The following is a 23,993-nucleotide window of genomic DNA, read 5'->3' on the forward strand; positions in this document are numbered from 1 at the left end:
CACCCACACCCGTACCCACACCCCAGCTCCTGCCCTGTACTTTCTGTCTCTACAGATATAACTGCCCCAGACTTCTCAAGGGGAAGAATGTGGAAGTGGTTATTCTGTGTGACTGGGTCATGCCCAGGATAGATATATCAGAATTTCTTTCTTTTTGAAGCACAAATGATATTCCATTACATGACTGTACCTACCGAGTTTTATTAATCACTCAATGACTGTTAGAGACTTGGGCTGCCTCTACCTTTGCCTGTTGGGAATGAGTCTGTGATGAACATGGCTGCACAGAAGTGAAGTCTTGTGGGGCTTTAGGCATTGACATGGTCAACCTGCCCCGCTGCTGTGACTTTATAAGGATCTTCATTTTTCATCCTGCTATACACCAGTTGTGGGGTATGTGTCTCTTTCTCTGGGTTACTAAGTTCTTCCCTTTCCTTTTAAAGCATGGCATGATGTGGTCCTAGAACCTCAGAGGCAGAGGCAGGAGGTGCTCAGGTGAGTCTGAGGTCAGCCTAGTCTGCAGAGTGAGCTCCAGGCTAAACAGGCATAGAATGAGACTTTGTTAAGGAAGGAAAGAAGGAAGGAAGGAAGGAAGGAAGGAAGGAAGGAAGGAGGGGAGGGAGGGAGGGAGGGAGGAAGAGAGAGGAAGGAGGAAGGGAGGGAGGGAGGAAGGAAGGAAGGAAGGGAGAAAGGAAGGAAGGGAGAGGAAGGAGGGAAGGAGAAAGGAAAGACAGAAAGAAAGAAAGTAAGAAAGAAAGAAAGAAAGAAAGAAAGAAAGAGAAGGAAGAAAGAAAAAAGAAAGAAAGAGAAGGAAGGAAGGAAGAAAGAAAGGAAGGAAGAAAGAAAAAAAGAAAGAAAGAGAAGGAAGGAAGGAAGAAAGAAAGAGAAGGAAAGAAGAAAGAAAAAAGAAAGAGAAGGAAGTAAGAAGGAAAGAAGAAAGAAAGAGAAGGAAGAAAGAAAGAAAAAAGAAAGAAAGTGAAGGAAGGAAGAAAGAGAGAGAGAAAGAGAAAGAAAGGTAGTAGGTATTTAGCCACATTTTGAAAAGCCAAAGCCAAAGAAATTTACTTTCAAGCTTTCTTTCCTGTGAAATCTTCCCTCTCCTGTTCACCCAAAATTGAGGTACAAGTCAGCAGAACCGGAGGGCACCCTGTCTTGAGGCATCCCTACCCGCTCTGCGTTAATTGCTCAAACTTACATTACAACGCATTACAGCGGTGACATGTTCAGGCAGAAGCAGGAGAATTCACAGTTCAGGGCGACATTGTCATTAACTCAAGTCTTTGGTGTCAACTCCCTCCCACAGCGGAGCGTCCCTGCGTGGCCTCACAGTCAACCTCCCCGATGCATTTTCTGGCCTTTGTTGGTTTGTGTCAGCTCTTGAACATTATTTAAATGTAGTTTGGGGTCCGTGAATGCAATTACCATTGTGTTATTATTCAGAGGCGGATTGTTAAGATGCAGGCAGCTGTACAAGGAGATGCCCTGCGCTGTGAGGTCCAATTTAGGAGGGCCTTCTGAGCCGGCGCGCACCGTTGCTAGGCAACCCCATGCTACAGAAGCGGAGGCCTCGCTGGCTCTGGAGTGGGAAGAAGCCCAGTGCCTTCAGGGAATTGGAGGCAGTGGTCAATCTGAGACTGGCAGGGCGCCGGGAGCGGGAGGAGGCGGCGGCGTGGGCAGAGCCCACAGGCCTGCAGGGGTGGGGGCGCCCACCTAACAGAACATGGTGTTCCCAGGGAGGGGAAGGGAGTGAGTGCTGCAGGAAGGAACGTGAGGAGAAGGTGTGGAGCCTGAGGCCAGCCAGGAAAGCTTGAAGGATACCCAGAGCAGATGCTAATGTGCTTCTCTCCGCCTGTCCCTCTCTTTGCAGGAAATGAGAAGGTGTGCAGAAAGACTGGTGGCCTAAAATTGAAGCCCAAGGAGTCGGTGCTTGTGAGTATGAATTTTGCTTGTTGAGTTTTGTGGTTTAACAATGCGTCTGCGAAATGGGCCGTTTTCCTGCTAAGGGCAGACACTGTGTGGCTGTGTGGAATTAGCTTTGGAGTCTTCTGGAAGGTCCCTGTCACTGGATAGGGCCGGTCCCAAGCACATAAGACATCAAGTTGAAGGAAGGGTGCTCTGAACCCTGCTCTGCCCTCTAACTAGAGGACACCTCTGGGTGCGTCTCAGACAGAACTCCTTGGCTGTGAGTCTGTAAGTGGGCAGTCAAAAACTAACCTGGAGACACTGAGAGGCTGTGTCTCTGATGGTCTAAGTTTGCTGTTAGGTTGTCTCTATCAAAAAGTTCTCTTACTACAGGACAGTGTGCTTAACCCAGAGTCAAACTACTCCTATCATTGAGGGAAGAGGTGTATGAGACAAAAGAAAAAAAAAAAAAAAAACCTTCTAGAGGGGTACATAGACCTACTCTGGTTCCCATGGCATGGAAAGAGACACGGTGGTGGGAGTGGCCAGCGAAGTGCCCTATATTAAGTGACAGACTTGACCTGGGCCACAGGGGTGGTGGGGGAGCAAATCAGAGACCTTGCCTGGGAACATACTAAGGCCTGTGTGGAGGACACATGCGTGGGCCTGGTGGATGGCGGAGAGGTTGGTGAGGCCGGGCAAGGTGCGGAGGGCCCAGAGTGGCTACAGGACGGGTCTAGGTACGAAGAGCGAGCATGCTGTAAAGTACCCCTCACCTGTGCCAATAAAGGAAAGTTCTGCTCCGTTTGTCCGCTACTCCATTGTGTGCAGATGACTGTGAGGCTGACCACGCGATCAGCGCATGTACACACTAGATAGACACAGGAAACCCGCGTTTGGGATCTTCCTTGGGTCTCAGAACATGTCCTCAAACACACACTGAGCCTTCCACAGACAGCAGCAACTGGAGGCCACTAAGACCCATGGAGTTGGCACTGAGAGAGGATACACTAAGCTTAAGTGGATTGTCACCGAGATCCTGCTTGTTCTCCGGAAGAGCCACTGCTGCCCAGACTGAGGGACAACCGAAATCTATGCACTTAATAAATGTAAGTTAGCAGGAGTGGCTGGCTATTTTGAAATACCAAGACTAGTAAGCAGTGTTTACATAGCATTAGCTGTTTCTACCCAGCTGACAGTCTTGCCTCATGAGAGCTGACAAGGTTACTAGGTATTCCTCTCCTAGAATTAGAAAAACCAAGTTTAGACTAACATATCTGTTCAGGTTCACTGAGCTGGTATGTGGTGCTTCTAAGATGTTCTCTCCAACCTTCTGCTGCAGAAGACTGGATCTCCCTCCGATTAGGAAGCAGGCCGTGCTGGGGTTACCTGCAACCCTGTTGGAGAAAGAGAGAGTAATGATGATCATATGGTCCCCAGGTCCCATTGTCTGGATTCTGGTTCTGAGGCTAGTGTGTTGTGTCTCTGGGTTTCATAGGCAATGCATCCGATAAATGGTTTCTGAAGGCAATGCATCCTAAGAAGGATGGTGGCTATGCTCCCTCCCCCGAAGCAGATGACCATGTGCACATCTAAGAGTAGAGGCTGCTCTGTCAGCATGAGAGGGTTCCGCTATGGTTGAAAGACCTACTGGAGTGTCCTGAGAGCAGAGCCTGAGATGGAATAGGGTGCATGTGACCCGGGAGCTAGGTTACCAGCAAGTGTATATGCTAAGGCGAGTCTCCTGTGTTCCACACACAGCGCCGCGGTGATCCTTGGGTTGGAGACAAGGCTTGGGACTTATTTTCCCCATTACTCTCCCTCTGTCACTTCTAGAGTATTGCCACTTCCTTGGCCCGCCTGAGTCTAGAGCCAGGAATCCAGAGACTGTCTCCGGCAAAAGCCACATGCTGTATACTCAGCTGGGATGCTGTGTGCTGGTGGGTAAAGAGGCTCTGGTCCTGGAACTCACTGGATTTACATTCATACCTAGTCTGCATCTCTGTTGTAAAGACACATGTCACAGCCACTTGACCTGTTAGTCATCTTGAGTGCAACTACCTTTGCATTTTCAAAGCATAGGCTGGGGATAAGGTCAGAGTTCAAATAGAGATACTGAAGTAGCACTTTTACCAACTGCAGTTTTATTCTTGATTGGCGATAGCCTCGTGGAGCTTAATTGGAAAGTACCAGAAGGTCTCTAGTAAAATGTCCCCTGCTGATCCCTAGCCCCAAGCCTCTATTCTCCTAGAGACACCCAATGTTCCACAGCACCATGTAGATGCTCAAGTATGGTTACCACCTTCCCGTGACTGGGAGTCAGTGGTTGGGGCTATTCCAGAAGGGGCTGAGCTGAACCGAGCCTTCTCTCTGGAGAAGGAACATCTGTTTGTGGGGTGGCCCAAATGCACACCCATGGTGGATGTTCCAAACTCCTTAGACTTACTTCTGTCCCTACAACTGATCCAACAATCACTAATTGCAGTAATTGTTTAAGGCAAACCACACAGTTTTTGGGGTACTTAGGCCTTTATAATAATGTTGTATTTCTCTAAACTCGTTATTTAGAGCAAACCATTGAGGTATTGGCATGTGTGTCCTCCGATGTCATTCCCATCTTCTTTAATGGCTTCCTGATGTTTCCAGAGTGCACAGAGATGATCTGCATTGTCAGCACCTTGTGGCTTCCTTCGATGAGGTGATCTCACTTCAGTTTGGAGGCACAGTTGGTCAGGGATGGGGCAGGCTCCCTGCCTCCCCTGTGGTAGGAAGTACTGTAATGGTATTGAGGCCATCTGCCAGCAAAATGACCCTGGAGATCTCCCTCATGTGACAGGCTAACATGGAAGACCTGGATGGCCCTTTGACAGCAGGGCTAGTTTGTGAATTCGTATTCTGTACCTCACTGGATCTTAGGCCGTTGGCTCACTCTGCGTGCCTGTCTTCTGAATTAGGCCTTCTGGGTTTGGGTTAATGCTATGGATATCCAAAGAGTGGTTGCTTTGTAGTCTGACCCAGCTTGTATGTTTTCCTGTTACCATCAAACTTCCTGCTCTCCATCCTCACATCTCCCCATCTGCTATGTTCTCTAAATTACAACGAATCCTCTAACTTGAGCATGGCCTGCTCCAGCCCCAAGAGGGGTGTTGGTGGCACCCCCTTGAAGACTTGGGGAAAAAAATCTCATTTCCGTCCGAGAAATTGAATCATTATCTAGATTGAAATAATATCTTCCCTCAACCTGAGACAAGATAAAGGCTCGAATTGGTGGAGTTTCCTTATCGCTGCAGCTTGCAGGACACAGAGTAATGGCCTGTCACTGCCTCGGGCTGGTGGGTTCTGCCGTGGAGAGACCATGGTGGCTCTTGTCCTGCTTTGCACACTCGGCATCTGTGGCACCGAGAGACAATGCTATTAATGGCAGATGTCGTTATAGGAGACATAGAAGTGGTGTGGAGCCTAGACCAGCCTGAGCAATGTTCTGCAGGGCCTGTGCCCCTCAGACAGCCCTCATGGGCGCCCGGCAGCATGGTGCACATTCTTATGCTTTCAGAGGGGGAGTATGCCAAGGTCCTGTTCCCCATGCTAAGCTTCAAGAGCTGCAGCTGGGGTAAGGGATGGCAACTTGAGAAGGTGGATCAGACCTCTCTTAGGCTAGTAAAGGGATCAGTCGTAGGAAGCACACTGACAGACATCCGGGGGAGAGTGCTGATCTCATCCACCACTGATACAGGTCAGCTCTGATCGCTTGGGCTCCGGGCTTCTGTCAGTCCAGAGGAGAGTAGCACCAAGGGGGACATCAGGAGAAAAGGGCAATGGTTATGTACAGTCCGTGCTCCCAGCTCCTCCTCTCTACCTTTCTGCTCCACTAGCTGAAGAGGCTCTGCCAGTCCCAGGGCCAGCCCTGTGGATGTCAAATGTGGATGCTTTCAAGGATGCGTTTCTCACATATACACCCTTGCATCAAAGAAGCTTCCTTGACATCAGAAAATAAGGCCAGCCTATCTAGACCAGTTGGCCACATGGCCTTGCCTCAGCACCCTCCCTTGGGACAATATAGAAGTGACTTCAGGACGCCAGCGTCTGACTTTGGAGGGCTTTCTGTGTACCAGTTCTGTTCTAATGGGTTTCATGCTCGATCTTACACAAGTGTGTCTGAGTACCTGCCTTTAATGGCAGAGGCACAGAAAGGCTACGTAACTTACCCCAGGTGAGGGAACTGGGTATGAATGAAGCTGAGTAGTCAGCTTGAAGCCTTTTAAGACTTAATCATGAACGAAACAATTTGAAATCACTCCGGCTTTTATCAAAGCGCACACCTTAATCCTGTCACAGAACAGCAGCAACAACAGTCCCGTGTCTGTGGCAGTCCAGGAGGCACAGAGATAGACTCTGCTGTGAGTTGGGGGTCTGGTGATGCAGACAAGATGCCTAACTATGGGTGCGGGCAGCTTAGATACAGCCTCTAGGTTGGGCCTTTCCAGGCTGTTCTCAGCTGTGTATAAAGTGGTTTGCCAACCACTGGCCTGCCAACCATCTGACCCAACCCCATCTCCCTGCAGAGACCCTTCCCTGCCTCCCATCCCCCACCCCCACCCCTAAGGCCCTTGGGGCTCTGCTACCTGCCTGGGCCTCCTGGGGAAGAACGTCATCCTCCAGCCTCACCCTGAGTCCCTTCGTGCCCCTCCCTCCCCCACCAGGTGTAAGTGGCTAAAGGCTGCTATCAGCAGAATCCTGACTTCAGGAGAAGCGCTGGTCTGTCAGCGGGCACACCTGATTGCCATGGTAATCACCAGCCGAATGGAATGATTTCATAATCCATTTTCATCTGAAACAGGAACAGGTGTGCGGGAGAAATCAACATTGATCAACAAGACCGGTCTTGGGAGATTAATAGCGAACTTGAGGTTGCTCGGGGAGACAAAGGGAGAAGTTCCCCGGCTTGTAGTCAAGAGCCTTCCAGCCTGACCTCTGACCTTTCCCTGACTCTCACTCTGCTCCCGCCACCCTGATCTCTGGCCTGTCACTTCTCCCGGTGCTTTTCTGTCTTCATTGTCCCCACCTGTCCATCCCACCTCCCCTGAGAAACAATCCTGGACCCACCAGCCTGACCCTGAGAATCCCCCCACCAACCATGAGCAGCCCTTTAAGAACGCTTGCTCCTCAACTCACTGTAAAATTCCCTGACACACATGTGTCTATTTTGTGACCCAGGCCACCTGTCAAAAGCCCTGCTCAGCCACCTCAGAACCCTCGCCAGCTAGAAGCCACTAGTCCCTCCATAGGACCAACAAAGCATGTCACTGGCCAAGGCCAAAAAATCGTCCACTCACCTGGAGATGCCAGGACTCCAGATGCCAAGCACTGGTTCTTTCCCACTGGTCTGGAACGTACTTGTATTACGCCGTTCCTTCCAGAGATGGGGCTGCAAAGGAGAACCAGACACTGCTCAGCAGTTCTGATTTCTCAGCAAGGCTTCTGGTCTCCACCCATCTACTTAACTCCAAATCACTGCTGACCTCGGATATGGGGTTCACCCCCTGGGGACTGGAGGGGCTTGTCCTGGCTATTCCCTTGAGTACGGCAAGCAAGGTAGAGTGAGGCCTGGCACAGGGGTGCAGGGGTGGGGTGGGGGTGGGGCGTGCTGTTAGCCCCACTGCTTTGTCCTGGAGCTGACAGTATCTCTGCTACAGGGCAGGGGACAGACCGGACTTGACTGAGGGATCACATCAAAGGCCTTCTCCTTCACTTTCAAGCAGACAAAGCATCAGAGAAGTTGCCAGTCCTGCTCTAAGGACACGACAGGCATTAGCTAATATCCTGATTTTAATAGAATGAATGATAAGAAGCCCCAAGTGTCTTTTAGAACCAATTTTGAAGAACACACTCAGCCACAGCCACGCCCCCTCCTTGAGTCGGGCTCCTAAAGTATTCCCACTGCAGACACCAAGACTGTCAACATGGGATGCTGTCTCTCCTGGGACAGAAGAGGTGAGCAGGGAGAAGCCTATTGCTAGGAGGAGGGAGGGTATAGGGAGGGGCCTCCTTTCCTGGGCTGTGGTGTCTGACCCAAGGACACACCCAGTCTGAGGAAATGGAGACAAGGCTTTAAGCACACAGACCTCTACCCTCCATCCCTCTGGTTCCCACTCCTTTCTTCCTCATTGATGAACAGGAAGCTCATGACTGTATTTATAGCTTTGGGGACAAGGTGTCTGCTTGAGGAGGGTGACAAGCAGGATCAGAGGACAATTGGAAAGCAGCCCAGTCCACCTGCACTGGGCCAAGAAAGACACTATACCCAGAGGCCTCATCAGGGTGTGCCTGGCCTGAGGACCAATTTAAAGACCCCCCAGGAGAATTCCAGGCCCCAAAATAGAGGTGGGAAAGCAAGCAAGCCTGCTTGCCAGAGACCACACCACTTCTTTTTGGCAGGAACTTGGGAGCATTGGCGTTGGTGCAGAGGGTCTTGAGAGAAGAGAGTGGAGTTCTGATGAACCCAAGCTGGAGTGCCTCATTGGGTCCTTTCATGAAGGAGCCCATATTGAGGATTACAATAGCCTGGCAGGGGCCCACCGAGTCCAGGGAAGCCTGGAAGTAGGTCAAACCCAAGGAAAGGCGTGTTGCCAGTGGGAACCAGTGTAGGTCAAGGTCAGAGTGCAAATGCCTGAGTTCCCAAGACTTGGCAGAGGCCCACAACCCATGGAGCATCGCCATGTGGAAGCCGGCCAAAGGCCATCCCCGAGCAGGTCCTTGTTCTGGGATCCCAACTGCTTCTTTCTGGGAAAGATAGGCAATGCTCAGCCATGACTGATAAATATCTGCACAGCCAAATGTAAAGTGGCAGTGGGGCAGGCTTCCCCGGGCCCGGCCTGTGCTCGGCACTTGCAGGTATGATGGGTTTTCAATCGCCTGAGTTTCTAGACCACGGGAGGACATGGTGGACACGCCATGGCCCTTCACGTCCCTATGTATCCCAGCACGTGTTTGTGATGGAAGGCCCATCCCCTGACATAACCACAGCCGACATTAATGCGCACGATTGTCCAACCCACCATCCACTTCGCCATTGCTGCAGCATTTCTTGGAGGGCAGTGTTACCCTTCGTCTTAAGCTAAAACACTTCTACAGCCTCTCTTTGTTTTCCATGACATGGACATCTTTGAAAAATATGATGCCCTCATTTTAATAGATGAAATCCCTCCCCCATTTAATCTAATGTTTCCTTGTAATTAGATCCAGATTGTGCCTGGGGTCAGAGTCCTGCATAACACACATCTTTGGAGGAGATTTTGTTTGTGTGTTTGTTTTGACATAATGCCTTTCCATGTAGCCCACGCTGGCTTTTGAACTCTCAATCCTCTTGCCACTGCCTCCCATCAGGGCCTCTTGGTCTGTCCCTCTTGGAACATCACATGTAGAGGGGCTTGTTGGCCTTCTTCCCTGCTGAGGTTGATTTTGATTCCTGAACTAGCTATCGTCTGGTTTTTCTGGGACTCGGCTCTTGCTTTCTCTCATTTCCAGTTTCATTAGGATGAGCTGGCAGTCAGTGGGGAGTGTCTTCAGGGTTAGCTTAGACAGCTTCCTGAGATGCACCATCACTCACAGCCCTCTTCTCATCCAGTTCTGAACATGATGGTTGCGAAAGATTGTCTCATCTAACTTCGCCTTGCCGCCAGAGCTACTGGTCAGCCAGAATTACTTACCTTTTTATCCACTGTATGCCTCAGGAACCCATTTCCTGGGGCTTTATTATTTCTGTTGGTTTTACACTGTTTCCGATTTAATGACTGGGGCCTTGCAAGCCGCCTCCCATGGATCTTTGCTGCACCAGCGTCCTGCCATGAGCAAGTGTTGGGAACATGAAGGCTCTTGCACCCATAGCTCTCCAGGCAACCCAAGAATATTAAGCACTCAGGACTGTTCTTTTGAAGGGAAAGGCCTGTTTATCCAGAAAGCTTGGAATTACCAGTGATTAGCAACCTGGTGTTCTGCATTAGCCATTGGGCCAGGCCACATCAAACTCCTACAACCAGAGCTGGAGGTGGCTAGTAATCTAAATGACCCTTGCAGCCAGCAGTTCCCAAAGCTCGCACAACCTGGATCAGAGATACCTAATAGTCTAAATGACCCTTACACTATCTTTATTGCCAGAGGCTCCCTCAAACTTCCATAACCAGGACCAGAGGAGGCTAAAAGCCCAGATGACTACAGTATCACTAAGACTGAGACCAGGCAAGAGCCTTCCTTGGCCCCTTAAGGTAGCCTATTTCTAGAAGCCATCTTCTTAGATGAAATAGCATGTGCCCTAAGTTGAGTTAATGTAAGTCTGCTTCCTTGTGCACCAGGGCTTAGTTAACACTAGGAAACTTGTACTCTGAGTCGTACGTACTGTTTTAAATCCGATGACAGTGAAATCCCTGGCATTAGACTCTTCATAAAAATCAACCTGAGCTATGTTTTCATTCTCATCTCTTTGCAGCTCACTTCCCTGCCTGGACTCCCGCAGTGTCACCCTCAAGCAGGCCTAAAGAGAGGCTCCAAGCCCATCTTCCACTTGCCCCTACCTCAGCCCTGGGATCAATGTTCTCTTGGGACTTCGGGCTCCTTGTCTTGGACAATGATATTAGACTCTAACATCAGTGCATACTGCTGGGCTCTTTATTTCTTGTCTCTCTGAAAAAAATGCAGACATATATGTATATTTACATACCTCTCATACATATGTGAGCATGCACATGCATGCCCATATAAACATGCATAAGTTCATACCCAACATGAACCTCGAGTCACACAGATACATATAAACTCGTACACGTGGTGGTTTGAATGAGAAACAAATGCCCTGCAGAGCTCAGGTGTTTGAGCTGTTGGCCTCCAGTCAGTGGTACTGTTTGGGGAGATGGTGGGACCTTTCAGAAGTGAGGCAGCATTGCTGGAGGAAGTAGGAGCTCTGACTTATAGCCTCTCCTTGCTTGCAGTTCACTTGCTGTGCTTTGTGCCTGGGGTTAAAGACGATAGTTCCTGATCTGTCCACCCATTACTGTGCTTCCCCCCCCCCCCATCATGAACTGCCAACAACCAGCCAAAGTAAACCGTCTACAAGTTGCTCTCAGTCATAGCATTTTATCTCAACAACAAAAAAGTAACTAATCCACATACTTACACACACACACACAGAGACACATACACAGACACACACAGACATACACACAGACACATGCATGTCTGCACACACAGACACACAGACACACAGACATACACATAGACACACACACAGAAGATACTCACAGACACACACACATAAACAGACACACAGACATGCAGACACACAGACATACACACTAACACATACATGTCTGTACAGACAGACACACACACAGACAGACACAGACACACAGATACACACACAGACATACACACAGATGCATGCATGTCTGCACACACAGACACACATACACAGATGCATACAGACAGACACACACAGACAGACATACACAGAAACACATGCATGTCTGAATACACAGACACACACACACACACACACACATACACACTTCTAGAAATCACGATCCTACATTCATACTCTGATTCCAAGTCATGACCATGGAGTAGTTTCTTCCTCCCTAACCCATATTTCCATGTCCTCCTTCTCTGGTGAGATCAGCCACACACGCTCAGCTCCGCAGTCCTTCATTACACCTAAATCTCTCTGGGAATCGCGTCTCTGAAACCACACCAAGCAGCCTTCTCCACCACAATGTGCACTACTCAAAACTTGCCCACTTAGTCTCTCCTCTCCTCTTCTCTTTGACCCATTAGTGTGTTATACTATTTATTTAAAATACGGTTGGGTTTGATTTTTCTTTCAACCGGAGGGATTCTCTTTGCTTCCTATTCTTACAGATTTAATTTAATTTCTTTTTATTAACTAGGTTTGCATAATGATCTGATCCTTCCCTCCCACGTACCTTCCCACATTCCCTCTCTTCTCCCTCCTGCTCTAATCAACCCTCTCTGCTTCCTCCCAGTCCTTTCCCAAGACTCCTTCAGGACATTTATTTATATTTATTTATATGTATTTATTTATGTATTTATATTGTTTTTGTCTCCCATTTAGTTTAACCAGGTTCATCTGTGTGACCACTGGAGCCTGGTGGGGTCACCAGGGGACTCACAACTGAAGGCTCTGACTACCCTGTCCCTAAACCAATCAGAGGAAAATAATTCATTAGTGAAATTTAGGCCTTTCTGAGCCCTTTTAGGTCCACGACTAATTGCTGACCAGCATGTTCTTTTACAGACCCAACACACGCATCAGTATCAAGTTCAGCATCTCTCTTTTGTTCAGAAGATTTTTTTTTTGAGCCCTTCCCCCTCTCTTCTAGCTCAGACCCTCTTTTTACCCAGTCTGCCTAATGCTTTTTCCCTATAGAAGGGATGGCATGTGCATCTTGCTGAGGATTGTGCCCTCCTGTGTCATTTATTCTCGGTGCCCTGTGCATCTCTGTATCCAGCAGCTCTCACTGGGAGGGGTGACAGCCGAGAGAAACATTTGTCCAGTTGTGTTTGTCACAGAGCCCTATAATTTAACCTCTCAGCTACGTAAGACTCCAGCATCCTTCTGAAGGCTCTACGCACAGCAAAGGGTATGTCTAGGAACATCATTCTCCTCCCACATGCATGCCCAGTTTACCTTGAACTTCTGTATCCCCTTCTTTCTTACACAGAAGGTAGTACATCTATGTACTCTTAAATATTTTATTCATTCGGTAATAGATCATGGGACGCACGTCACGAGAGCTCATAGAGGGCTTCCCCACTGTCTCGCAGCTACAACTTACTCCAAGGTGTACAGATGCTTACTGGCCGCCCTCTAGGTGTGGCAACCTAAGCAACTTTGCACTTTATCTTAAGTTCTTTTAGGGTCTGTTTCTAGGACTTGGGCTGTGAAGCACTGTGTGTGGCTTGTTAGGTGTCTCCAGGTCCCCTCCCCCGGGGAGGTACTGTCCTGCACTCTGTCCCACCTGCTTGTCTACAGCAGGGGCTGCCCATCCCTGGAACTTTGGCCAATCACATGGCCATGACACAGCATCTTGCTGTAATTTTGATTTTTATTTTCTTATGAATGCAAGTAGAACATACTTTCATATGTTTTAGGACGACTTTAACATCTTTTCGTGTAAATTTTCTGTTCCTATCTTTTGCCTGTTTCCTTTATCTTTGCTTACCTAAGTCTTACTTCATTTTTAATAAACTTATAAAGGATTAGGTTTCATTATAGCATCCCCCCGAAAAAAAACTACTTTTGTTGTTTCCTTCCCCACCTGCTTCCTCATCTCCTCTGGCTCCCTTGTGCCCCACCCCCATCCCAGGAGCTGCCTTTCCTGACATGTGACCTCTTGCCCTCTGCAGCCTTTCTCCACATCCCTGGTCCCCTCTCTGCCCACTCCCACAGCCATTTAGATAGATGATAGATAGATAGATAGATAGATAGATAGATAGATAGATAGATAGATAGATAGAAAGAAAGAAACAGATCAGGAAAGCATGCAGGTTTGTGCTTCTGAAACTGCTTTTACCTGTTTTCCACTGGGCTTTCAGTCCTCTGTTCCTCAAATTTCTAATTATTTTTTTTTACTTTTTAAAAATTAAAATACAATTATATTACACTCCCCCTTCCATCTTCAAATTCCTCTCCTGTAACTCCCACCCCCTGAAATCATTTGTCCCTTTTCTTTGTTACGCTTTTCCCTCACCTTCTCTCCCTCCCTCCCTCCCTCCCTCTCTCTCTCTCTCTCTCTCTCTCTCTCTCTCTCTCTCACACACACACACACACACACACACACCTTCCTAAATATATAAAAACAACCTGCTCAGAAACTTTTTGTACATATTAGTAGTAAACCTTTGTTTATGATATGTGTCAAATATTTTCTTCTGGTTTATAATTTTCCTCTCGATTTACTTTCCATGGTGTGTGCGCATATGTGCGTGTGCGTGCATGTGTGTGTGTGTGTGTGTGTGTGTGTGTGTGTGTGTGTGTAGCCAATTATTCAGTCTTGTCTTACCTCTGATTTGCACTGATTTGGGGGAAAACTTGTCATGTACCCAAGCTATAGAAGAATCTACCTATGTAAAAACACAACTTTTAACAGCTATATGTTTCACTGAAAAGATGAGCCATAACTTAAAGATTAATCCTAAAAGATGGATGTGTGTCCTCAGGCTGTTGAGTGAAGGCCAGAGGAGGGTGGAGGAAGAGTTCAGTCTAGAGACACTGAAGCCCAGTTTTGGTTTTAGGAAAAGGACAGAGGAAGGGTGGTCCCTGCCCTGCAGCCATGGGCACCTGGCACAAGAAAACAAGATACATGGCATAATCATAGCCAGATGCCATCCAGTGGCAGGGCATTTGGAAGATGGAGGTCCTTTGGACTGCCAAGAAGCATAAGGCAGGGCCAGGCAATATGTAAGGAAGGACTCCCTCTGGAGGCCCTGAGAGCATAGGGCTGCTTCCTGAGGCCAGGATATCAGGTTAGATGTTGGAAGTGAGGGACCAATGTGCTGTTGGAAAGATGGGTGGGAGGCACCTGGACTTCATGCCAAAGGTGGTGAGAAATCACTGCAATCCTAGTAAACTAAAGACATTACGCCCGCATGAGGATAAGAGCAAGAACGGCTTCTTCCCGGAGCCGACGTCAAAATTGAATAAGACAATTGTTGAAACCATTTCAGCTGCCATTAGGCCGCTCAGCGCACTTCAATAATTATTTCTGGTATTTTTGACCTACTGATTTTTTTAAATCAGGTTTCAAGTCAGATGCCCATGACACTGGGCCTATTCAAATCCCAAGGCGGGGCAAGAAGCTAGCACACATCTAGAGAGAGGGCAGGGGGCTCAGGGACAGAGCTCTTGCCTGGTATTCACATGACGCTATGCAAGCTTGAGCTCGATTCAGGTCTAGAAACATCTTGGAAGAGGGGCCTGCTCAGGGACTAGAGGAAGTCGGAGCTGACAGATGTATTTGCAGAAGCAGGGACAAGAAATTAGCATGGGGGACTTTACAGAAACAATGGCCTGCTGTCACTTTAGGCTTTGTTCATGGGGAGACTCATCCAGACCTCTTGCTTTCTTCCAGCCCCTGATTCTCTCTCTGTCCGAGGCCTCGCTAAGCAGCCTTGAGTGGGGACTTCTCTTTGTACAGAGCTAGCAGCAGTGAGAGGAACCAGGGAGGCAACAGATTCTGATGCTTTTTGTACTTGGGGCTATCCCTGAGGGAGGGTCACCCAGGACCCCCAGACTTCATTCCTTTCCTCCCCAACTCGAGTGAGGGGCCTAGCAAACAGTCCGACAAAAGCCTTCCTCTGTGGCCCCGTGGGTCATGCCAATCAAGCGTGTGAGAAAAATAATAAGTCTCCAGCGATGCGGCCACCATGTCCTTTCGAGCTGGCTTATCTGCTCCCCGGGCTCCTGCTGATGGAGGCCAAGAGGTTGCTGAATCTTCCAGAAGCTTAGTGGAGAGGAGGAAGGGCAGATGAGGACCTCCTCACCCTTCTGCCACCTTCAGCTCTGCAGGTCCCGATGAGAATTAAACATCCAGGAGCAGATTTCTCAGGCGCCCCTCCCCCTGCCTTCCCCTCCCCCACCTTGAGGCCCACACCAGGAGCTGAAGAACTGGCTGCACTGGTCTGTTTCATGGGTTCTGGGGATGTTCATCCCACTAAGGTTCCTCACAAGTGTGCCATTTCAGACTCGTTTGCCAGCTTTACCAACCTCACTCTGCCCTAGGCATGGCTCTGCAGCCTGTCCCAGATGCCTGTCAAAGTCCAGGGGCGGCCGGTCACCTCCTTCTGCACACTACCTGCTATGTCTCCGTTTTTGTCGCACTCGTTGGCAGGGCTTGTGTTTTGTCTGCGATAGCTGTGAGCTGGGACTGTGCTTACTCAACGTTGAAATCCCACCCCTCCCCAGCCTTAAAGGAAGAGAGCACAGTCTTTCTGGACAGAAAGGATTGAGCTTGAACTCTGACCCGACTCTCACTGTTTGGTGTCAGGGAAGCCACATGCCCTGCCCGAGCCTCTGCCTCCTTGTTTGCTACCAGGGTACAGAGGTATCTGCCTTGCAGGACTCCTACACGAGCAAAGCAGTGTGTTCGGCAGCTGGCTCCAGCTGGTTGTCATCTTCTGGTCACAGAGGAGGGCTATGCACCTGTGCTCCAGGGCCGACCAGGACCGGAAGCTGACACTCGAGGGCCATGTTCAGACCTCTGGAAGAGCTATCTAGCTGGCTGGGGGATGGGTACAGTGTCTGCATCCTCACACACTTAACAGTCTCCGCCCCCCATCCTTACAACCATGCAGTCAAGATTAGCACCCAGAACTCATCGAAGGCCATTCTCTGAGATAATGGCTCACAGAGAGGCAGGGCCCTCCTAAAGTAGGGAACACGGGCATTGTGGGAGAAGGAATCTAGAGGTCCCCATTGCTCTGTTCTTAAGTCTCCACTGCTGAACAAGAGATGGTAGATTGGCCAGGTTCCACCTTCTGGGGTGTGGGTGAATCCAGCATGGGAAGGAGACCATGAAGGCGGCTTTCTTCCCTTGTTTAGCTTGTAGCCAGGACTTGGACATTGAGGCCCTATGGGCTCAGACAGGGAGAGAGTGTCAGAGAGACCTGCTGCCAATGGTATTTGGGCACAAAAGAGTGGAGCCCACCACCCCCTTCCTCTTGTGCTCCACCCCTGGCTGTGTAATGAGTACCAAGTGGAGGCAGCTGCCCTAGGAACTCAGTGGTCAGTCCAAGGGAGGACCACACTCCCGTGGCATGCCTGGAAAGTGCAAAGGAAGTTCCCAGAGCCACACCAGATCTTCTGTGTTTAGCCATCTGTTGGCACAGAGCATGACCATGGGTTGGGGTAGGGGAGTGAACCGGTGCAGAAAACTCTAGAAGGCACTGTGTGCACAGACTCACGGGGACTACCCGAGTGCTACGTTAAGGTTATCTTCCTGGACCCCTCTAATCAGGAGAACAGTCCTGTCCTCTCAACCCATCAGTTAAGATGCAAAAGATCAGGTCTGGAAATGATTGTCTCTGTGTCTGTCCCCAACTTAATGAGCTCCCCAAGTAGAATGTCTCTTTTGGTCCTGATACCTCTCAGATGGTCTCAACCCAAACCCGGGAGGATGGAGCTCAGGAGCAGGCACTCACACTACAGCCTCCACTCCACCATGGAAGGTGATATATAAGTCTCTCCTCACTCTCTGATGGAACAAGATGAGATGCCCCCAGACTGAAAGGTTTGGTGTTGTTTGACATGCCTTTGAGCCAGGTCTGTAAAAGGTGCGCTCACGGTCATGTAGTTCATTAGGGAGGATGTTCCAGCAGGATCCAGGTCTGCTGAGTAGGCACAGCAATGCAGCAGGACACCTAACATTCCACCATGCAGGCCCCCTCTACAGCTGCCCTGTATCTTTGTTGGTTTTGATGGGGGTGGGGCGGGTAGTGTGCCTTTGGGTGAGCAGTGTTCACTTGGGGCTCTCAAGGAATAGGTGATGGAATGACAGTATTTTTGGCAAAAGTTAAGATGGATGTCAAATGAGGAAAGAGAAGAAGTCAGAAAAGAATCTGTTCCTCTCCTCTTCGTCATAACAGGGAGGACAGGCAGTTCATTGTCCCCAAAGGGACACTTTTGAAAAGTAGTGTTGTTACAAGGAAAAGCGGGTGCAGAGTGGGCATTTTCCTGGCAAACAGGAGACATAAGCCAGTGAATTTGGTCACCTTATCTTCTCCTCTTCATTATGCCCAAGACAAAGATGGGCTCCCCAACCTATCTGGGTCACTAGGGTCCTATAGATCAAGTCCCCCACCTCCCTGACACTTGTCATCCTCATTTGCAAATTTCATTCATTCTACAAATACAATTGTGTGGCTTCTGCATGTAAAATGGTTTACCAAATGCTCCAAGTCTACAGACTAATCCATGACTAATCCATGAAGTGTCACTAAAGGGACAGGGTTAGTGACATCCCTACTCATGCAGATGCAGGTAGCAGTTGGAGAGAGGGTAACCAGTTGTGTAAGAGCAGGGCCAGTCTCCCTGTGAAATGTGCCCAGTGCTTTGGTGAAGGCATACTCTCTCGGGTACAGAGGATAAGTTTTAGGGCAAAGGAGACCTGCAGAGAGAGCAGAGATTCAAATTAAGCTGCCTCCCAGGAGAGCCCTCTCCTCCATTCCTTCTTCTATTGTTTATCCTTTGCCTGAACCCCAGCCTATGGACAGCCACCTGGACAACAGATCTTGGGGTGCAAGTAGATCCCACAGCAGTGGGCCCAGATACCCGGGCTGGTGGCAACACTCACCGTGGCTGCTCTAGATCTGCCCCGCCACTCCCGTCCTGTGCTCTTGGATCCACAGCTGAGATACAGTCGTCTCCTTTCTAACCTCAGTCCAGGATGGACACAGATGGGGAGGAAAATGTACAAAGTCTCTCAAGGGATACTGGGAGGGGCGTCGTCAGAAACCACTTTCATTTTTTGGTGCACAGGTCACAAGACCAATACCATTCTTGATTCGATTTCAAATTAAAATATTAACTAGGATGCTGATCCTCACGGGGGAAAGGATTTGCCTGAGGTCTCACGGGTCAGGTGAACAGTCACCTGCCCCCACCCCCCTTTCATATGCACTTTACAGTTATTTTCATATTTTAAAACGCTAAAAAAAAGAGCAGTTTTTAAACAGGGCTGCTGCACACAGCCCTAAACACACTGTGAGCACTGTGCCTCTGAGACACACTCCTGGCCCCCAGTTTCAAGAATCAGTGGGCATCTGTATCTCTTTCCTTGTTGGATTTAAAGACTTTCTTATTATCAGGTTCAGCCTTTATCTGCTAAGTTTAACATCTGCTGTTTTGAACCCAGATGTGTTCTATGTGACACATCATAGATTTTCCCTATAAACCACAGGCTTGCCATTGCACATCTGTAAGCTTCAGGGCAGAAGCCCAAGGAGGCTGTCCCACAGCAAACAAGCCCCTCCCAGGGCTGTGTTCATACAGGAGGCCTGTACAACTCATCAGAGTGCCCATCACACTGGATCCTCACCCGTTAATACTTTGTGCCAGGCTCTACCCCAGCTTCCCAAGGGTCTGGGCTTAATCATACGCTCAGTGGAGCGAATACTGACCATGACAGCTTCCGGGTATGTTTTCCTAGTCATTGAGGTCAGATCACAGGCAGACCTGCTTTGCTTTGGAGTGGTCCTCTCTTCTCCCCTCCCTTCTGGCAAAGATCTGAAACCCTGTGATGTGGGTGGCACCTTTATCTGCCTGTGACTGCTTCTATGAAAACCTTTTCCCTGAGCAGAACACAGAGAATTATCTTTTCAAACATAGCATTCGGTGTGGTTTTATGAGCTCTGCAGTAATTGGTCTCGTATCTACTCATAGGAACCTTGAACCCCAGCCAATGCTGGGTTCCAAAGAATGACAGAAGTGTGGGTGACCAGAAAAGGAATCTCTGTCCTCCTAGGGTTCATCCTTACTTATTTCTGGTAAGGTGGGAAGGACAGCTTCAAAATGGACAGATCTAGAGTCAGCTATCAGTCCCTCCCGGTTCCCTCCCCTTCCCTCTCTGCAGTTCAATGGCTACTGTGTAACATTTTCAAGCAGGTAACTAAGGTACTGGATATGTGCTGAGTCACAGCCTAGGGTGCACCTTTATCTTCGTATGACAAGGGTCATGGCTGTGTGTGAACACTTCGTGTGCCTGGGCTAGGTAACAGTTAACTTCAAGGAAGCCCTTGTGTCAAGGAGCGGCTAGAAGGAGGAAGGCGCTGAGCCAAAGGCTCAGAATAGCCAGCCCTGGCGCCAAGGGCTGAAAAGGGCAGAGGAAATGGGCAGACTAGCCCCTGGGAGGGGAGGAAGGAGGATGGGCATGTGGCTGTGGCCTGTGGCAGATCACAGCTCCGTAAGACTTTGCTGAGTGAGTTGGGGTTCAGGAATAGATATGAGGTTTTTGAGGGTAGTAGGAGGCGCTAGATATTTCCTCTGGCCAGAGAAGGAAGGGTCTCCGTGCCACCTCCAAACACTCCCTGTTTAGAGCCTGGCATGGCATATACAGTGTTGCCAGAAGGGAAGGATGGAGATCAGAAGCCTGGGTGGGAATTCAGGCCAGCTCAGCCTGGACCTTGGAGTGAGGGGTATGGCTTCTGATAACCTCCATCCTCCTCTGTCCAGGATGGAGGCTGGGGGCTGGAGACAGCATCAAGAGCTGTTTATATTTAATAGCTTCAGTAGTGACAACACAACCTCTTACCCACTATACCGGAAGTACTCAGTGTCACTCACTGGCTTCCCCAAGTCCCATGAGGCTGTTCTTCCGTGGACAGTAGCTTTCAGGCCCACAAAGCAAAACCATTACTCAGTGCCGCAGGCAGGATGGTCAGTATCCAAGCTGTCCCTGGCCTCTGTGTCAGCTTGGTACGTGGGCTCTGGGAGTGTTGGAGAGCAATTCTTCTTGCTTTGCCTTCCTGCCAGCGTCTCCCTTTTCTTCATCGGCTGCTTCTCTGTTGGGTGGGCTGTTGGGCAGCACTGTTGCTCTGACTCTGGACTGAACTACTTCTTGTCTTTGAAGGACCAGGTACCTCTTCATCCTACTGCTGGCCCTCTCAGGATGATGTTCCTCATGGTGGCGTCCCTCCCTCAGTAACCCTGGTGGGATGGTCCCTGGGTCTGTTTACCAAGACAACGAAGCTCTCATAGACTAGGGATTCTTGATGTAGCAGAATCTGGTCTGCTGACACTGAGCACCAATGTTATATGTGTCCACTTGCATGGACCCTATAGGGTCCATAGGACACAGGCTCATAGGGTAGAGGGATATCAGAAGTAGCCAGGGCTAGGGAATCAGGAAGAAAAGGTTCTGCCTAACAGATTCAGCCTGCCTGGACTTAGTGGTTGGCAACAGTGATATCAGTCATACAACACTGTAAATGTACCTGATGATATTGAGCTGTACACTCAGAGTGGTCGAGATAGGACTGTTTAATTTTTCCATAGTCACCACAGTTTTAAAATTATTATCCTGAAAAGTGACGAGTAGTAAAAGTCCAAAAATATGAGGGAAAACCAGGTCTCTAGGCGCCTACAGTCCCAGCACTCGGGAATCCGAGGCACAAGGAGTTCAAGTATGACCTGTAGTTCACGTCAAGAGCCTTTCCCCTGAAAAGCTGTGTAGTTACCGTTTTTTTGTAGCTGTGATAATATACCATGACCTGAAGCAACTTGGGGAGGAAGGGTTTAATCTCACCTCTGGTCCCAGTCCGTCATCAAAGGAAGTCAAGGTAAAACTCACGGCAGAAATTGAAGCAGAGACCACGAGAGCACTTCTTATGGACCTGCTTCTCATGGCTTGCTTAAGCTGCCCTCTCACAGAGCCTAGGACCAGCAGCTGCGGCATGGCACTGCCCATGGTGAGCTGGGCCCTCCCACACCAATCACCAATCAAGAAAGTGCACCTCAGGCCTCACTGCAGGCCAATCGAGTGGGGGCATTTTCTCAATGAAGGTTTCCTCTTCCAAAATGACTCTAGCTTGTGTCAAGTTGATACAAAACTAGCCAGCACAGTGGGAGATGATACAAGTACCCCAGAGAGATTCTTTTGTTGGTGACTTTTAAAACAGAAAAGGATACTGGCTTTTGCGGCCAGGCTCCATCCAGCATTATCTGCCCAGCGCTAGCTTCGTATCCTCGGCCGGCCACCCACTTCCCATTACGGGTTCTTTACCTGTAAAACGAACCTGCCAGGGAGCCGAGGGGGGCTGCAGTGACACGCCAGGCCCCAAGCTGCGCACACAAGCCTGGAGCAGTACCTGTCATGGTTTTGATGATGGTGCCACTCACTAATGCTAAATGTTCAAATTCAGACTCAGGGAAGAGATGTGTGGGGCCAGCGGCCATAGCTTTACTTTGAGGACAGAGCACTTGGTGCTGAGATCTGGTAAGGAATAGGAGGGGGCTCTGGGAGATTGTCATTCAGGGCTGGAATACAGGCCTTACCTTCTCAGGTGGCCAGGCCAGTTAAGGCAAGGTAGAAGAACAGAGGCTGTGGAGGCCACCATTTGTGGGTCACTTCCCAAACAGTTGTGTGGCTAAAAGTTAATGTAGTCCCAAACATAGGAGTGTTTTCTGGACCCAACAACGTTTTCCAGCTCAGGAACTGCAGAGCTGGGTGCTAACAGGAGACAGCCTACTCCCTCTCTAAGTTGCTCTGTAACAATGGACAAGAAACTTCTCTCGCTGGCTTGCCAATGCACTACTCTGTGTAGTAAAGGGTTAGCCGGGGACCGTTCCACTGCAGCGCTGGTAACATGGGCCCCTAGCAGCTAGATGTTTTCACAAGCGGCAAGGGCTTGTGAAACTGACAGTGAACTGTCAGTAGGCTCAGCAGTCTAAGGAACTCTCGTGTAAGATGCACCAGAAAGCAGCCCTGGGTCCTTCACCAACTGTGTGAACTAGGTAAGTTACACCTGTTCTGTGTCTTACCATCTTCCTCTTGAAAATAGAGACAAGTTGGGAATGGGGGCACATCCCTCGAATCCCAGCCGCAGAGGCCAAGGTAAGAGGCCAGCCAGAGGCACACAGTCCCAAAATTAAAGGTCAGTGATTCCACCTGGGAGGAGAGCAGGGGCTGCCAGGAAGGAGGCCTGGGTGAATTAAGAGTGTAGAGTCATGAATCCAGCCTAGATGCGGAGCTGAGGCAAGTAGAAAGCACTTGGCCTGAGCCGAGTTGTTGTCTTACTGTTGTAAGAAGGGAGTCATAGTTGGTGGGCACACACACGTCTATGTGCACATGTGAATGTGTGTGCGCTGCTCTGATCCTCTGCACGTGAGTGTAGATAGGCTTACAGAGCCTTAACAAAGGCTGATCCCTAAACCAGTCTGGGTCTTGGGCTCCCTCCTAATAGACAGCACCACATTTTTTGTGGTTGAGTGGCGGCCACATGCCCCTTTGCCTGTGCCGTGACTGGAACATGCTGGCCTTCGAGTACAGAAGCAAGCCCTTGTGCACAACCCAGGGTGTGATTAATTTAATTATTTCAAAAGCCCCTTTGGTATTTCACGAGGGTCATGCCCCTGGCTGTGGGCTTGAGTACAACCGCCGCAGGTTTCAATAAAATCAATTAATTTAATTTGATTTGGTTTTATGTACTTGGAGCTGGTACCTCTTGAACTCGGTATGAAAATTATTGCAGAATAAAAATGCATATTAGTACTCAGAGCCCCGCGCCCTTGGACTCTCTTCATAGAGTCTGAAGTATTGAGCACAAAAGCAAATCCCCCGGAACTGCCAAGCTCTGCTGTCCACTGCACACCAAAAGCTTCCCCCAGAGAGGACAGGCTTGCTGGCTGCTTAGAGTGCCTCCCTCGCCTTCTGAAGTACTTTCTCACAGCAGGACATGTGCACCCCTAAGGAGCGGCTTCTCTCCTATATTCCTCCAGGTCTGGTAACCCTACATAGTCAGGAAGCAAGGACGAACTCAGGAGCCCTACCTACACAGCATCTGGTCAACCTTTCATGTTAAATGCAGGGTCTTCGAAGCTCCCGTCACAAAGCCACCACCCAGGGCAGCAAACAGGATTGGCCATCTTCACAGTCTACAGAAGGCTGAGATATCTCAAAGGGCTGATGTTCCAGCTGTCTGTGCATTCCTTCGCCAGGAGAGGAGGTGAAGTGTTGGGGTCAGGAAATAAGGCAGAAGCTTGTATCAGCCTTGTAGTCACTGACTGAGGGACACAGTCGTTCCTTCGTGAGCTCAGTGCTTGCCACACCTAGCTCTGGTGGGAGGTGGAGGGGCCTATCCATTCCCTGTCATCCCCCAAGGATTTCTAAGATCTGCCTTCTGCCTTCCTACTGACCTCAGAGATAGCCCTAAACACTGATCCCCACCACAGAACCAGGCCTCCTTAAGGTTCTGCTGAAGCAGCCAGGGAATCGGTTCTTCCGAATGATGTCTACTACGTGCTGAATGCTCCCCTGGACCACCCTCACATGATCTAACCCAAGCATTGGCTCCTCATGGTTTCCTTCACT

General features: G+C 49.4%; 1 protein-coding gene across 1 annotated transcript in view; it reads left to right on the forward strand.

Moving 5' to 3' along the window:
• Positions 1–1,872: 1,872 nt before the first annotated feature.
• The window catches only part of ZBTB7C (zinc finger and BTB domain containing 7C), a gene marked incomplete at its 3' end in the record, with an annotated part of 124,315 nt that continues 102,194 nt past the window's right edge, over positions 1,873–23,993 (forward strand). The window contains exon 1 of the mRNA XM_080919877.1: positions 1,873–1,929. The remainder of the gene's footprint in view (positions 1,930–23,993) is intronic.

This window comes from Micromys minutus (assembly GCF_963924665.1).
Source record: "Micromys minutus genome assembly, chromosome: 8".
In the NCBI taxonomy this organism is placed as follows: domain Eukaryota; kingdom Metazoa; phylum Chordata; class Mammalia; order Rodentia; family Muridae; genus Micromys; species Micromys minutus.